At 47.5% G+C, this 13,327-nt stretch overlaps 1 protein-coding gene and 2 non-coding genes across 4 annotated transcripts in view; 1 reads left to right on the forward strand and 2 right to left on the reverse strand.

The window, feature by feature from the left end:
• LOC140460392 (uncharacterized) overlaps positions 1 to 1,391 on the reverse strand; it is a 78,096-nt gene extending 76,705 nt beyond the window's left edge. Inside the window, exon 1 of one of the 2 annotated variants that reach the window (XM_072554916.1) lies at positions 1,037 to 1,391. The gene's annotated coding sequence lies outside the window, so the exon portion shown is untranslated. Of the gene's footprint in view, positions 1 to 1,013 lie in introns of both variants that reach the window. The other variant, XM_072554915.1, reaches the window with a different exon arrangement.
• A 3,924-nt stretch (positions 1,392 to 5,315) lies between these two features.
• trnaw-cca (transfer RNA tryptophan (anticodon CCA)) lies at positions 5,316 to 5,387 on the forward strand. The gene has a single exon. It is a non-coding gene; the product is annotated as a tRNA-Trp (tRNA).
• Positions 5,388 to 11,684: 6,297 nt separating this feature from the next.
• On the reverse strand, positions 11,685 to 11,756 carry trnae-uuc (transfer RNA glutamic acid (anticodon UUC)). The gene has a single exon. It is a non-coding gene; the product is annotated as a tRNA-Glu (tRNA).
• Positions 11,757 to 13,327: the final 1,571 nt, after the last annotated feature.

Below are 13,327 nucleotides of genomic sequence, written 5' to 3' on the forward strand. Positions count from 1 at the left end.
TAAGAATAAAGGGAAGACCTTTAGGAACAGAGATAAGCGACGTCGCCTTTTCTGCCGACAGCGAGGAGCATGGACCATGTGTTGGTGACACCAGCGAGCAGGCGTGCTGTTGTTCACACCATGGAACAGACATTATGTCGTGATGCTGGTGTTATTGACAGATTTTAAGTGTTCAAATGCCAATAGGAAAAATAAAGGGTAGAGACACAGTTCTTTTTCCCCATGTGGCTCAACATTTTATAGCTTTTGCATTTTGTCTGGCTGCTCAACTTTTTTAATGTCCTTTCCTCAGTGTCGGGGTGAGGTTCACAACAAGAGGGCATAGGTTTAGGGTGAGAGCAGAAAGATATTAAAGGTACCTAAGGGGCAACTTTTCCTTGCAGAGGGTGGTGCATGTATGGAATGAACTGCCAGAGGAAGTAGTGGAGGTCAGTATAATTACAGCATTGAAAACACATCTGAATGGATAGATGAATAGGAAGGGATTAGTGGGATATGACCAAAGTGCTGGCAAATTGGACGAGATTAATGTAGGGTATCTGGTTGGCATGGACAGGTTGGACCGAATGGGTCTGTTTCCGTGCTGTACATCTCTATGACTCTAAATAATAAAAAGTATATTTTGACAAATAACAAACTATATCCATGTTAACAAGGCTTAGTACACCACATACTTTACTAAGCATTCTCAACAGGTCCTGCCCCTTCAATCACTGAGGAGCATCGACATGCTGGTGCATAATCTCCTTCAACAGTATTTACACACTACCCTCAGCAATTGCACAAGTAACAGCAAAGAGCAAACAGCACAAGGATTAAACAAACAGTGAGGGGTAAACAGCACAAGGATTAAACAAACAGTGAGGGGTAAACAGCACAAGGATTAAACAAACAGTGAAGGGGGTAAACAGCACAAGCCCCAGTAAAAGCAGATGGAAAGTGAGTGTAAAATGTGACTATGACAGGACAGGCCCCACATTCCTTCCCCTCCGTCCCCCCCCAACCTGCCTCACCTTTCACCTCCCGGGCCCAGTACCTTCCAGGTGGCCCCAGAGTTGACACAGGGGCCGCCCCACGACCAGTAGAACTCCACCACCCAGGCGGCCGACGGGTTCCCAAACAGGCCCTTAACCCCATCCGCCTCCAGAATGGTCACCGGCTCCTGCCTGCTGTACAGCCGGGCGGTGTGGCCGTGACACAGCAGCTGCACCAGGAAAGCGGCGGTGCCCAGTGACGGGTGTCTGCCCCGGGCCGCACGGCGCCATTTTCCTAACGGCCGCCCCTTCCCCGCTCGAGCGACTTCTCCTCCCAACCGCCTTCACCCCCGCGTGACGTCAGCTCAGGGGGATGGGCGGGGCCGGGGGAGCCTCACCGTCACCAAGTAACAGCCACCTCGCGCTACAACTGCTCATTCACAAAAACAAACTCTCCTGTCTCGCTCTGCAGCTGCAGGGGGGACACTGCGACATTTCGAGGAGCCCTGTCTACATTGGGAAAGCTCACGGCTCAATTTAAACAGATATCCCGACATATAACGGAACGGCGTCATATCTAAAGGGGGCAATCTGCATTTTAAATGGACGTGGACATTTTAATGGGTATTTCTGCAAATAAAGAGGTTTAAATGGACGAGATTACATTTCAAAGGGATGTGGGCACATTCAAAGGGATATCTTAATATGTAAAGTGACGCAGTTATATCTAAGTGAATCTACCATTAGTGGGTCCACATGGGGGAGATGTCGTTCAGTTGCCCGAAGTGCTGGAAGGCCTTCAGCAATTCCTCAGCCATGCTGAGGTACCAGTCCGTTCACACCGGGGAGAAGACGTTCTCCTGCCCGAGTGTGGGAAGTGCTTTACCCGCTCCTCCACACTGCTGAAGCACCAGCTGGTCCACACGGGTGGGGGAGGGGGAGGCCATTCTGCTGCCCTGAGTGCGGGAAGGCCTTCAGCAATTCCTCCACCCTGCTGAAGCACCAGTGTGTCCACACTGGGGAGAGACCCTTCAGCTGGCCCGAGTGTGGGAAGAGGTTCATGTTTTCCTGCAACTTGCGGAAGCACCAGCGGGGGCACCAGCTCTCCCAGCAATCAGATCCAACCAGTGACGCTGCCTTCGGTCACCCCCCAGGACTGAATCTGCTGCCAGTTCTGACAGTGGGTGCAGTGGGAGAGTAGTTGGGCTGTTATTGTTTTCTGCTGGAATGCAATTGCCCCCCCCTACACCCCACAAAACCAACCCCATGGTTGCTCAGGGTTAGCACTGCTGCCTCATGGCACCAGGAACTAAGGAATAATTCCACCCTTGGGGGTCTGTGTGCAATTTATGAAGGGTAGGAAAATGGATCTGAGTTGGTTAGTCTTCGGAAGATCAGTGCAGATATGTTCGGCTGAAGGACCTGTTTTTCCACATTGTAGGAGTTCTACGATCCTATGAGCTTTGCTTTCAGGGGACACTGCTGCTCATTGAGCCAGGGACTGCACATTGCCAATGAAATGATCTAGAGAAACCTAAGACCGCAAGACCATCAGAGCAGATGTTAGACCAATGGGCCGGACGAGTATACTCTGCCATTAATTAGAGACAAAAGTAGTGCAGATGAGATTAGCTACAGTGTGGAAACAGGCCATTCATCCCAACAAGTCCACATCGACCCTCCGAAGAGTAACCCATCCAGACCCATTTCCCTCTGACTAATGTACCTAACTCTATGGGCAATTAAGCATGGCCCATCCACATGACCTGCACATCTTTGGTTTATGGAAGAAAACAGGATCATCCAGAGAAAACCCACGCAGACACTGGGAGAATGTGCAAACTCCTCACAGACAACCACCCAAGGCTGGAATCAAACCTGGTTCCCTGGCGCTGTGAGGCTGCAGGTGTAACCACTGAGTCACTACATATTGCAACCCGAGGTAGGCAAGCAGGAGGTTGGGAGCCAGCAAGCCAGGCAGCACCAGGGTGTGGAGTAGTCAGCGTTTTGGGTATTAACCCTTCTTCAGGACTGAAACGTTGACTTCTCTGTGAGAAACGATTTACGGAAATGTTGTTGGGGGTTGGAGGATTTGAGCTACAGGGAGAGGCTGAATAGGCTGGGGCTGTTTTCACTGGAGCATTGGAGGCAGCGGAGTGATCTAATTGAGGTTACAAAATCATGAGGGGCATGTACAGGGTAATAGACAAGGTCTTTTCCCTGGGCTGGGGGAGTCCAGAACTAGAGGGCATAGGTTTAGGGTAAGAGGCGAAATGTATAAAAAGGGACAACTTCTTTATGCAGAGGGTGGTACTTATATGAAATGAGCTGCCAGAGTATATGGGTCAAGTGTTGTCAAATGGGACGAGATTAATTTAGGATATCAGGTCAGCATGGACAAGTTGGACCGAAGGGTCTGTTTCCATGCTGTACGTGTCTCTGACTACTGGTCCTGATGTAAGTTTAAAATCGAGTCCAAGTAACTTTGAATAGTTCAATCTTGTTGAGCTCACCTCCTGAAAAGTTTCAGATGAATCCCTCTGAGAGATACTGTTTAAACATGCTGAGTTGGACAAAGTATCCCATCAAGTTCAACACAAACCCAGAGTTGAAGAAGTCAGAAGTCAGAACACCAAGGGGACCAAAACTGATCACAATATTCCAGGTGCAGCCTCATCAACGTCCTGTATAACGACAACATAACTTGCCAACATCTGTACTCAATTCCCTAACCAATGAAGGTCAGTGTGCTGAAACCTCTATTCACTGCCTTGTGTACCGATGTTGTCAGAGATATAGGACCTACATTAAACTGATGGGCAATCCAGCTGCTGAGAGCCCAGAAGCAGAGTAGTGCTGCGTGAGTGTGCTAGGCTTTAGATTTTGACACCACCTCCCCACACTTCTGGAGACCTCAGGTCTGTAGCTTGCCTTCTTATCCTTGACGGTTTTCCACCTGTTTGAAACAGCCTGTCCTGCAATTAACCCCTTTACGCCAAGGCATTCCTTCTACAGGCAGAATTAATTGTCCTTCTGTCACACAGTTATTAAACACCATTATCTCATCTGTCCAAAGGAACAGCTCATTGTTTTGCCTCCTCCTGCCCAGCGATAGTTAATGTATGTTATTTGTTAACTCCCTTGTAGCAGTTTCTCATTGGCCCTTTCGTTTCTTGGTCCAGAAGGAGTTATTGCTGACTCATGGAGTTATCCAAGTTCTGGAGTTTACAGGATCACACCACATTCCTCTCTGCCTCCCCCAGGAATAACGATTGCTCCTGAGATACTCACAGTTCCTGACGTTCCTTGATATCCCCAAATACAATCCATATGTCAGGAAATCACTGGTGCTGCCCTGACATAGATAGTCATTGTTTGAACAGAAGATTATGGGGAGAAAATGCAGAAATCCGAAATGCAAAGAGACTAAGGAGTTCAAGTCCAGGATTTTCTCAAAGTAAACTTGCAGGTTGAATTGCACTTTCCCCTGCAAGTGCCGAATGTGTGACGCCAGCCCATTTACCTATTCCCTCCTCGCTATCCAAGGGGCCAAACTTACCTTCCAGGTGAAGCAGCACTTTACCTGCACTACCCACAATCCAGTCTACTGCATTTGCTGCTCACAATATGGCCTCATCTACATTGGGGAAAACGAACCGTAAACTGGATGACTGCTGCACAGAACATCTACGTTCTGCCTGCAAAAAAGACCCTGAGCTTCCAGTTGCCTGCCAATTCCACACCCCACCCTGTTCCCTGTCCAACATCTCTGTCTCAGGTTTGCTGTTGTGTTCCAGCGAAGCTCAGCACCAGCAGAACGAAGAGCACCGAATATTACACTTGGGGACCATACATCCCTCCGGTCCCAATATCGAATTCAACAATTCTAGGGCCTGAACTCCATGGTATCCTCGTCCCTGCCGCACACGCCAAGCCCTGTTATCACACAGTCTGTCATTCCACACTACTTAACCACGAACAGTCTCCATTAACAGTTATTCACCCTCTCACGCAGATCGTTATCAACTCCTTTTTCTGTCCAACAGTTCTTCCTTCGCTTTGGGCTCTGTCCTGATCTCCGCCTTCCTCCCACAATATCTCCTGCATATAAACCGACATTTTCCCAATCACCATCTGTTCTGTGGAAGGGTCACCGGCAACTCCTGTTTTTTGTTCCTGATATACAGCATCCGCAGTTCTTTCAGATTTTTATTGAGAGAGAGTTGGACATTGTTTCGAGAGACAGAAGGAGAAGGGGGAGAAACAGAACAGACATGAACGTAAAATCATTGTAGTGCGATCACTTCCCTTAAGCATGAATAGAGGGCATGGGTTATCTGTGAGCTTGTGGCGCAACGGTAGCGCGTCTGACTCCAGATCAGAAGGTTGTGTGTTCAAATCACGTCAGGCTCACTACAATCAACGTCTAACATTTCAAATGAAGAAAGGAGTACGTCGAAAGTTCTTTGCAGAAACTTTCGATCACACGTGAATCTTTGCTGTCAGTTTGATTTGTGAACACTGTGTCAGGGAGGTGGTGTGCCCATTGTTTGGGTAAATGCGCAGCTCCCCGCAATGTGAGAAGTCGAACACAAACTGCTCAGCACGGGATTTAAACACACAGCCGCTTCGTTCAGTTGGTGACAGCGCAGTGTGAATAACATTATACCGATATTTTTACAACATAATCTAGAGATTTCCATCCAGGTTTTAGTCACATCAAACTGCCACGTAATGATGTTATGGTCTCAGTAAACTATAATAACGTGAAGATCGCTGGGATGATTTTCTACATCCGACTGCAATATAAACACAGATCATTGTTTCCAGTTTTGGTGGAACAAAATACATCATATTGATGGAAAATTACAGTTAGTGCAAACTCAGCTAACCATCGATAAATATTAATCCTGTTCACTTCAATGGCCAAATTTCAATTCAGAAACCAAGTGCACTCGGCTGCTTGTAACATAGACAACATGACAAAATGGCTCATAGGAGGAGAAATGGGGCATTGAGGAGAAGTGAAATGTTTGCTTTTGGTCACCTCCACAATTGTTAGAAAAACAGGTTGAAAGGATTCTTAAAAGGTGTCTGAAGGAGTGGTGAGGCATAACACTTCAGACAGCGCAAAGTGGAAGACCACTTTCTAGTGGAAGAAAAAGACATTCCTTATTTCTGAAAGAACTGGGAAACAGAAGAGGGGATGAAATCTGACTTGGGAGCTATTTCCTATTTGTTGAAGATGTTGCTTCATCACAGTCTTGGTTTAGAGCATAAGCTCTTCATCAGGAATAAAGGGTGGCCCAAGGGGGCTGAGAGATAAATGGGAAGGAAGTGGGGCTGGAGGGAAGGCAGCTGGGAGTGCAATAGGTAGATGGAGGTAGGGATTGATGGTGATAGGTCAGAGATGAGGGTGAAGTAAATAGGTGAGAAGCAAGGTGGACAGGTATGACAGGTCAAGAGGTTGGTGTCGAATTGGAAGGTTGGATTTGGAACAAGGTGGGGGAGAGGAAATAAGGAAACTGATGAAAACTGCATTGATACCATGTAGTTGGAGGGTCCTAAAGCAGAAGTTGAGGTGTTTTTCCTACACGTGTCGGGTAGCAAGAGGTTGGCAGTGGAGGAGGCCCAGGACTTGCATGTCCTTGGTGGAATGGGAGGGGGAGTTAAAGTGGTAAAAAAAATGACTGCAGATGCTGAAAACCAAATACTGGAATAGTGGTGCTGGAAGAGCACAGCAGTTCAGGCAGCTTCCAACGAGCAGCGAAATTGACGTTTCGGGCAAAAGCCCTTCATCAGGAATAAGGCAGTGAGCCTGAAGCGTGGAGAGATAAGCTAGAGGAGGGTGGGATAAAGTGTTCAGCCACAGGGCGGTGTGTCATTTAGAATTAGAGTCCAAGAGTTGTTCCCTGAAATATTCGGTTAGTTGGCATCCAGTTTCCCCAATGTGGTTGAGACCATATTGCGAGCAATGGACATAATCTTATAAATAGATTGCATAAATCTTAGCCTGCCAGAATTATTTTCTTTTATTAAATTAAAGAAAATTTTTATTCAATTGGATGACTGCATGAAACGGTTTGTTGGTCAGATTTGAATCATCACTCCCAAATGAGACGATGCCATGAATATCAGTGAACTGCTCTTTTTGTTAAAAACCACAAGTTCTTGATTTATTTTCACAACTTACTGGTATTCACACCTGCACATTCAATGTCAAACTCTGACATCAGAAATTAAATTAAAGCATTAATGTTGACTTGAAATATTCGAACAAACAAATTAATAGCACACAGTGAATCACAAGTCTGATTAATCTGAAATTAAATTTGACCAAAAAAATATAAAATCAAGATGGGAGATAAGAAATGGGGGAAGGGCAGAAGGCGAGAAATGCAGCATCATAGAAAGTGCTCCCCCAGAGTGTGCATTTTACCAACGACCACTGCTAAATATAAACACTCTGATATGATTTTTCGGTTTTAATGTAAACCATAGCCCCATACAGTAGGTACCATTTAAATGAGTTAAAAATACAAGCATTGAGAAAATCCAGCTTTCAGCCTTACCCCTCCCCCCCCCCCCCCCTCGCCTCTTGGAGCTTGGACCTTCCTCCAGCGCCGGGGGGTTGTTGAACTCCTGGGCTCCAGCGGCCACGCCTCCACTGAAGAAGCTTTGGGAACCAGATGCAAAGGCAAGACGCAGAACAGAGAACCTTCGTATATAAAAGCAGCTTACAGAGACATTGAGCAATAGAATCACATGGTTTTTACCCATCGTCCTCTGGGTTATCTACCCAGCACACTCTCGCAGCAATTCTCTACTTCTGTGCTCCCAGCAGCTGGATCGTGGATCAGTTTAAAGTAGGTCCTATATCTCTGTTTACATCGGTACACAAGGCAGTGAAGAAAGGTTTCAGCACACTGGCCTTCATCAGTTAGGGAATTGAGTGTAGATGTTGGCAAGTTATGTTGTAGTTATACAGGACGTTGATGAGGCTGCACCTGGAATATTGTGATCAGTTTTGGTCCCCTTGGTGTTCTGACTTCTGACTTCTTCATCTCTGGGTTTATGTTGAACTTGATGGGATACTTTGTCCAACTCAGCATGTTTAAACAGTATCTCTCAGAGGGATTCATCTGAAACTTTTCAGGAGGTGAGCTCAACAAGATTGAACTATTCAAAGTTACTTGGACTCTATTTTAAACTTACATCAGGACCAGTAGTCAGAGACACGTACAGCATGGAAACAGACCCTTCGGTCCAACTTGTCCATGCTGACCTAATATCCTATATTAATCTACTCCCATTTGACAGCACCTGACCCATATACTCTGGCAGCGCATTTCATATATATACCACCCTCTGAATGAAGAAGTTGTCCCTTTAATTTGTTTCGCCTCTTACCCTAAACTTATGCCCTCTAGTTCTGGACTCCCCCACCCCAAGGAAAGGACATTGTCTATTACCCTGTCCATACCCCTCATGATTTTATAACCGCTATTAGGTCACTTCTCTGCCTCCGATGCTCCAGTGAAAACAACCCCACGCTATTCAGCCGCTCCCTGCAGCTCAAATCCTCCAACCCCCAGCAACATTCATGTAAATCTTTTCTCATAGATAAGTCACTCTTTCAGTCATGAAGAAGGGTTAATACCCAAAACGCTGACTACTCCACATCCTGGTGCTGCCTGGCTTGCTGTATTCTCACAACCCCCGGCTTGCCAACTTCGGGTTGCAATATGTAGTGGCTCAGTGATTACCACTGCAGCCTCATAGCGCCAGGGACCCAGGTTTGATTCCAGCCTTGGGTGGCAGTCTGTGAGGAATTTGCACTTTCCCCCAATGTCTGAGTGAGTTTTCTCTGGGTGGTCCTGTTTTCTTCCATAAACCAAAGATGTGCAGGTCATGTGGATGGGCCATGCTTAATTGCCCATAGAGTTAGGTACATTAGTCAGAGGGAAATGGGTCTGGATGGGTTACACTTCGGAGGGCCGGTGTGGACTTGTTGGGACAAATGGCCTGTTTCCACACTATAGCGAATCTCATCCAATACTTTTGTTACTAACGAATGGCAGAGTAGGCCAAACTTCTTCTCCGATGGTCTTGCGGTCTTAAGTTTCTCTGGATCATTTCATTGGCAATGTGCAGTCCCGGGCTCAATGAGCAACAGTGTCCACTGAAGGCAAACCTCATAGAATCATAGAACTCCCACAATGTGGAAACAGGTCCTTCAGCCGAACACATCTGCACTGATCTTCCGAAAACTAACCCACTCAGATCCATTTTCCTCCCCTCCATAATTTGCACACAGACTCCCAAGGGTGGAATTATTCCTGGGTTCCTAGTGCCATGAGGCAGCAGTGCTAACCGTGAGCCACCATGGAGTTGTGATTGTGGGGTGTCGGGAAGGCAATTGCAGTCCAGCAGAAGACTAAAACAGCCCACCTACTCTCCCACTGCACCCACTGTCAGAACTGGCAGGAGGTTCAGTCCTGGGAGGTGACTGAAGGCATCATCACTGGTAGGATCTGATTGCTGGGAGAGCTGGTGCCCCCGCTGGTGCTTCCGCAAGTTGTAGGAAAACATGAACCTCTTCCCACACTCGGTCCAGCTGGAGGGCATCTCCCAGGTGTGGGCACATTGGTGCTTCAGTAGGGCAGAGGAATTGCTGAAGGCCTTCCCGCACTTAGGGCAGCAGAATGGCCTCCCCTCCTCCGCCACTGTCCCCCCCCAAACCCCCGTGTGGTCCAGCTAGTGATTCAGCACTTATGAGGAGCAGGTAAAGACCTTCCCACATTCGGGGCAGGAGAACGGCTTCTCCCCGGTGTGGATAGATTGGTGCCTCATCAGGGCCGAGGAATTGCTGAAGGCCTTCCTGCACATAGGGCAACTGAACGACATCTCCCCCATGTGGATCTACCAATGGGCCAGTACATCGGAGGAAAGAGCAATGCCCCTTCTACAGTTGCGGCAGAAGAACGGTCTCTCAGTGTGGACCCACTGATGTCTCAACAGGTGGGAAGAACTGCTGAAGGCCATCTCGCACTTGGGGCCAGAGAACAACCTTCCCTGGTGTGGACCAACTGGTCCGTCAGCAGGGCAGAGGAATCACTGAAGGTCTTCCCACACTCTTGGCGGCAGAAGGGCCTCTTCCCCTCTATGGACCCATTGGTACCTCAGAACCCTTTCAAATTTCACAATATCCTTCTGATTGGAGGGACACCAGAATTGCACACAATATTCTAAAAGTGGTCTCACCAATGTCCTGTACAGCCACAACATAACATCCCAACTCCAAATCAGGCAGCATCCAAGCAGCTTCGAAATCGACGTTTCGGGCAAAAGCCCTTCGTCAGGAATAAAGGCAGTGAGCCTGAAGCATGGAGAGATAAGCTTATCTCTCCATGCTTCAGGCTCACTGCCTTTATTCCTGACGAAGGGCTTTTGCCCGAAACGTCGATTTCGAAGCTACTTGGATGCTGCCTGAATTGCTGTGCTCTTCCAGCACCACTCATCCAGAATCTGGTTTCCAGCACCTGCAGTCATTGTTTTTACCTTCCCAACTCCAATACTCAGTCAGAGGATTGGGAACGCTTTCAAAACCCACAAAAAACAAACAGGAAAGAATGGAGGGACAAACCGAATTTTTGAGAGTGAGCTTGGAAGCATCACTGAGAAATCAGCGGAATAGGTTTATTGGGGACGCGTTCTCCTTAAATACACTATATACGTATTTCTCTTGTGATCTTCGTAGTTTCTCTGTGCTGCAGTGTGTAGTGGCTCGTTGAAATAATGTCCTGATGCAGCTTCGCTTGTGGGTGTTGGGATGATTGCTTCTGTGGTTAAGTATTTGGTTTGTGTGTGTTGTTTTTCTGTAGATGCCAGTTTGAAGTTCCCCATTGACTGTTCGCTCTACTGTGACATCTAAGAATGCAGTTTATTGTTGTTCTCCTCTTTTTCAAACTAGGAGCCCCCCTCAGGCCATAGTCTCACTACTTGGAACACCAATATACAGACTAGTCAAAGGCCTCCACTGAGGACTAAAACACCAAGTCGAAGATTCATGTCACTCCATTTATTCCATCCAAGAATTCCTGAACACCAAAGACACGAAGATAGAAGAGGATGGAATAATGTTGTCCTTTGACATAACAGCCCTGTTCAATCTATTAACATCAACGTGGCCAAAGAAAACTGAAGACACTACTCGAAGAACTAAAGACAAAAACACAGAACCAACTTCAGCAGCAAAGATAACACTGTCAACCTCGTGGAACTGTGCCTTATCACCCACTTCATATTCAGTAACAAGCCCTACAAACAAATCAACGAAACGCCCATGAAATACTTCTGTCATACAAAAATGAAACAAATTAGAGGAAACCTACAACACCATCAACAATATCCTTCCTGGCATAAAATTCACAGAAGAGGAGAACAACAACAAAGTGCCATTTCTAGTTGTCACAGTAGACCGAACAGTCAATGATAAATTCAAAACAGCCTCTGCAGGAAAGCCACACGCACGAACCAAGTACTTAGCTACAGAAGTAATCATCCCTACACCTACAAACAAATCTGAACGAGGACACTGTTTCAACGAACCACAACACAGTGCAGCACCCAGTAACTCCGAAGACCAATAAGTAACTCTACAGCGCATTGAAGGAGAATGGGCCGCCAAAAAAGCACACTGCAAATTGCTTCCCTGACCGGGAATCGAACCCGGTCCGCAGCGGTGAAAACGCCGAATCCTAACCACTAGACCACCAGGGAGACGGCAGCGAAGTTTGACAGCTCTACTGAAAATTGCTTCCCTGCCCGGAAATCGAACCCGGGTCACGGTATTGAGAAGGCTTCCACCAAAGTTGTTTCTTGTATCCATTGCTCCCGATGCGGTCTCCTCCACATTGAGGAGACTGAAGACTCCTCGCAGCGTCAAGTCACAGCGTTTGAGGGAGCATCTCCAGGACACCCGCAATAATCAACCCCATCGCCCTGTGGCCCAACATTTCAACCTCCCCTCCCACTCTGCCAGGGACATGCAGGACCTGGGCCTCCTCCATCGCCCCTCCCTCCCCACCCGATGTCTGGGGGAAGAACGCCCCAACTTCTGCCTCGGATACATTCAACCCCAGGACATCAATGTGGACTGCACCAGTTTCCTCATTTCCCCTCCCCCCACCTTACCTCAGTTCCAACCTTCCAGCTGAGCGCTGTCCTCAGGACCTGTCAATCTCCCTTCACACCTATCCGCTCCACCCTCCTCTCTGACCTGTCACCTGCGTCCCCACCCCCATTCACCTCTTGTACTCTTTGCTACCTTTGGCCCAGCACCCCCCAATTTATCTCGCCACCCCTGGAAGCGTCCTGCCTCTATTCCTGATGAAGGGCTTTTGCCCGAAACGTCGACTTTCCTGCTCCTCGGAAGCTGTCTGACCTGCTGTGCTTTTCCAGCACCACTCTGATCTAAACTCTGGTTTCCAGCATCTACAGTCCTCACTTTTGCCTACCCAATAAACCCAGTGTGCCGATTTCACATCAACAAACTGACACAAGGAGACAAAACGTCTACAGAAACCCTAGCCACATTACTTTACATTAAAGACACCTGGGAAATGATGTCCAGACAAATCAACCCTCTCAGCATCATGGTAGCCCATAAACCTACCAACACACTTAAACAGCGGCTAATGAACCTGAAATACCCGATACAAACAACCGGAAAACGAATGTTACTTACAAAATACCATACAAGGAAATATATACATGAACTCTGCCACACAGTTCTCTGTGGCAAGAAATGCTGGGATGAGATAAAGAAGATTTTTTTTTAGCCAAAACGAATCGGCACTGACTGGACAGCCATTTAAAATCAAGGCTGTCAGCCCAGGATGGAAGACCCGAAGGGATGAACAGTTTTCTTATTTCCTGAAGATTTACAAAGCTGAGACTGGGTTTTGGTGTTTGTTCCCTTTCCACTCCCAATAGCCACAGTGGTTGGGGCGGTGAGTTGGGGGAAAGTGAAATGTGCCCGTGAGCAGCGTGTGGGGCTATTTATGCTTCCTCTCCTCTGACAGCGCTGTGACGGGACTCTGATGTTCTCAGGGACATTTCCTGACGCGAGACAGTGAAAGGATTCTCATTCCCGCAGATCGGGAATTCAAACCGTATTTCGGCTTCAGGACAATGAGAAAGATTAATTGGGGTGTGTGAAGAAGCTGTGAGCTGCATTTCAAACAGGTAGGTGGAGTCAGATGCGTCATCCATTGCGCCGGCGCCATGCAGCAGAGGTCTGACGTTGACACGGACATGGGCAGCAATGGGAACATTCACAAGAGGAACAG

Source organism: Chiloscyllium punctatum, chromosome 36, assembly GCF_047496795.1.
Source record: "Chiloscyllium punctatum isolate Juve2018m chromosome 36, sChiPun1.3, whole genome shotgun sequence".
NCBI classification, from domain to species: domain Eukaryota; kingdom Metazoa; phylum Chordata; class Chondrichthyes; order Orectolobiformes; family Hemiscylliidae; genus Chiloscyllium; species Chiloscyllium punctatum.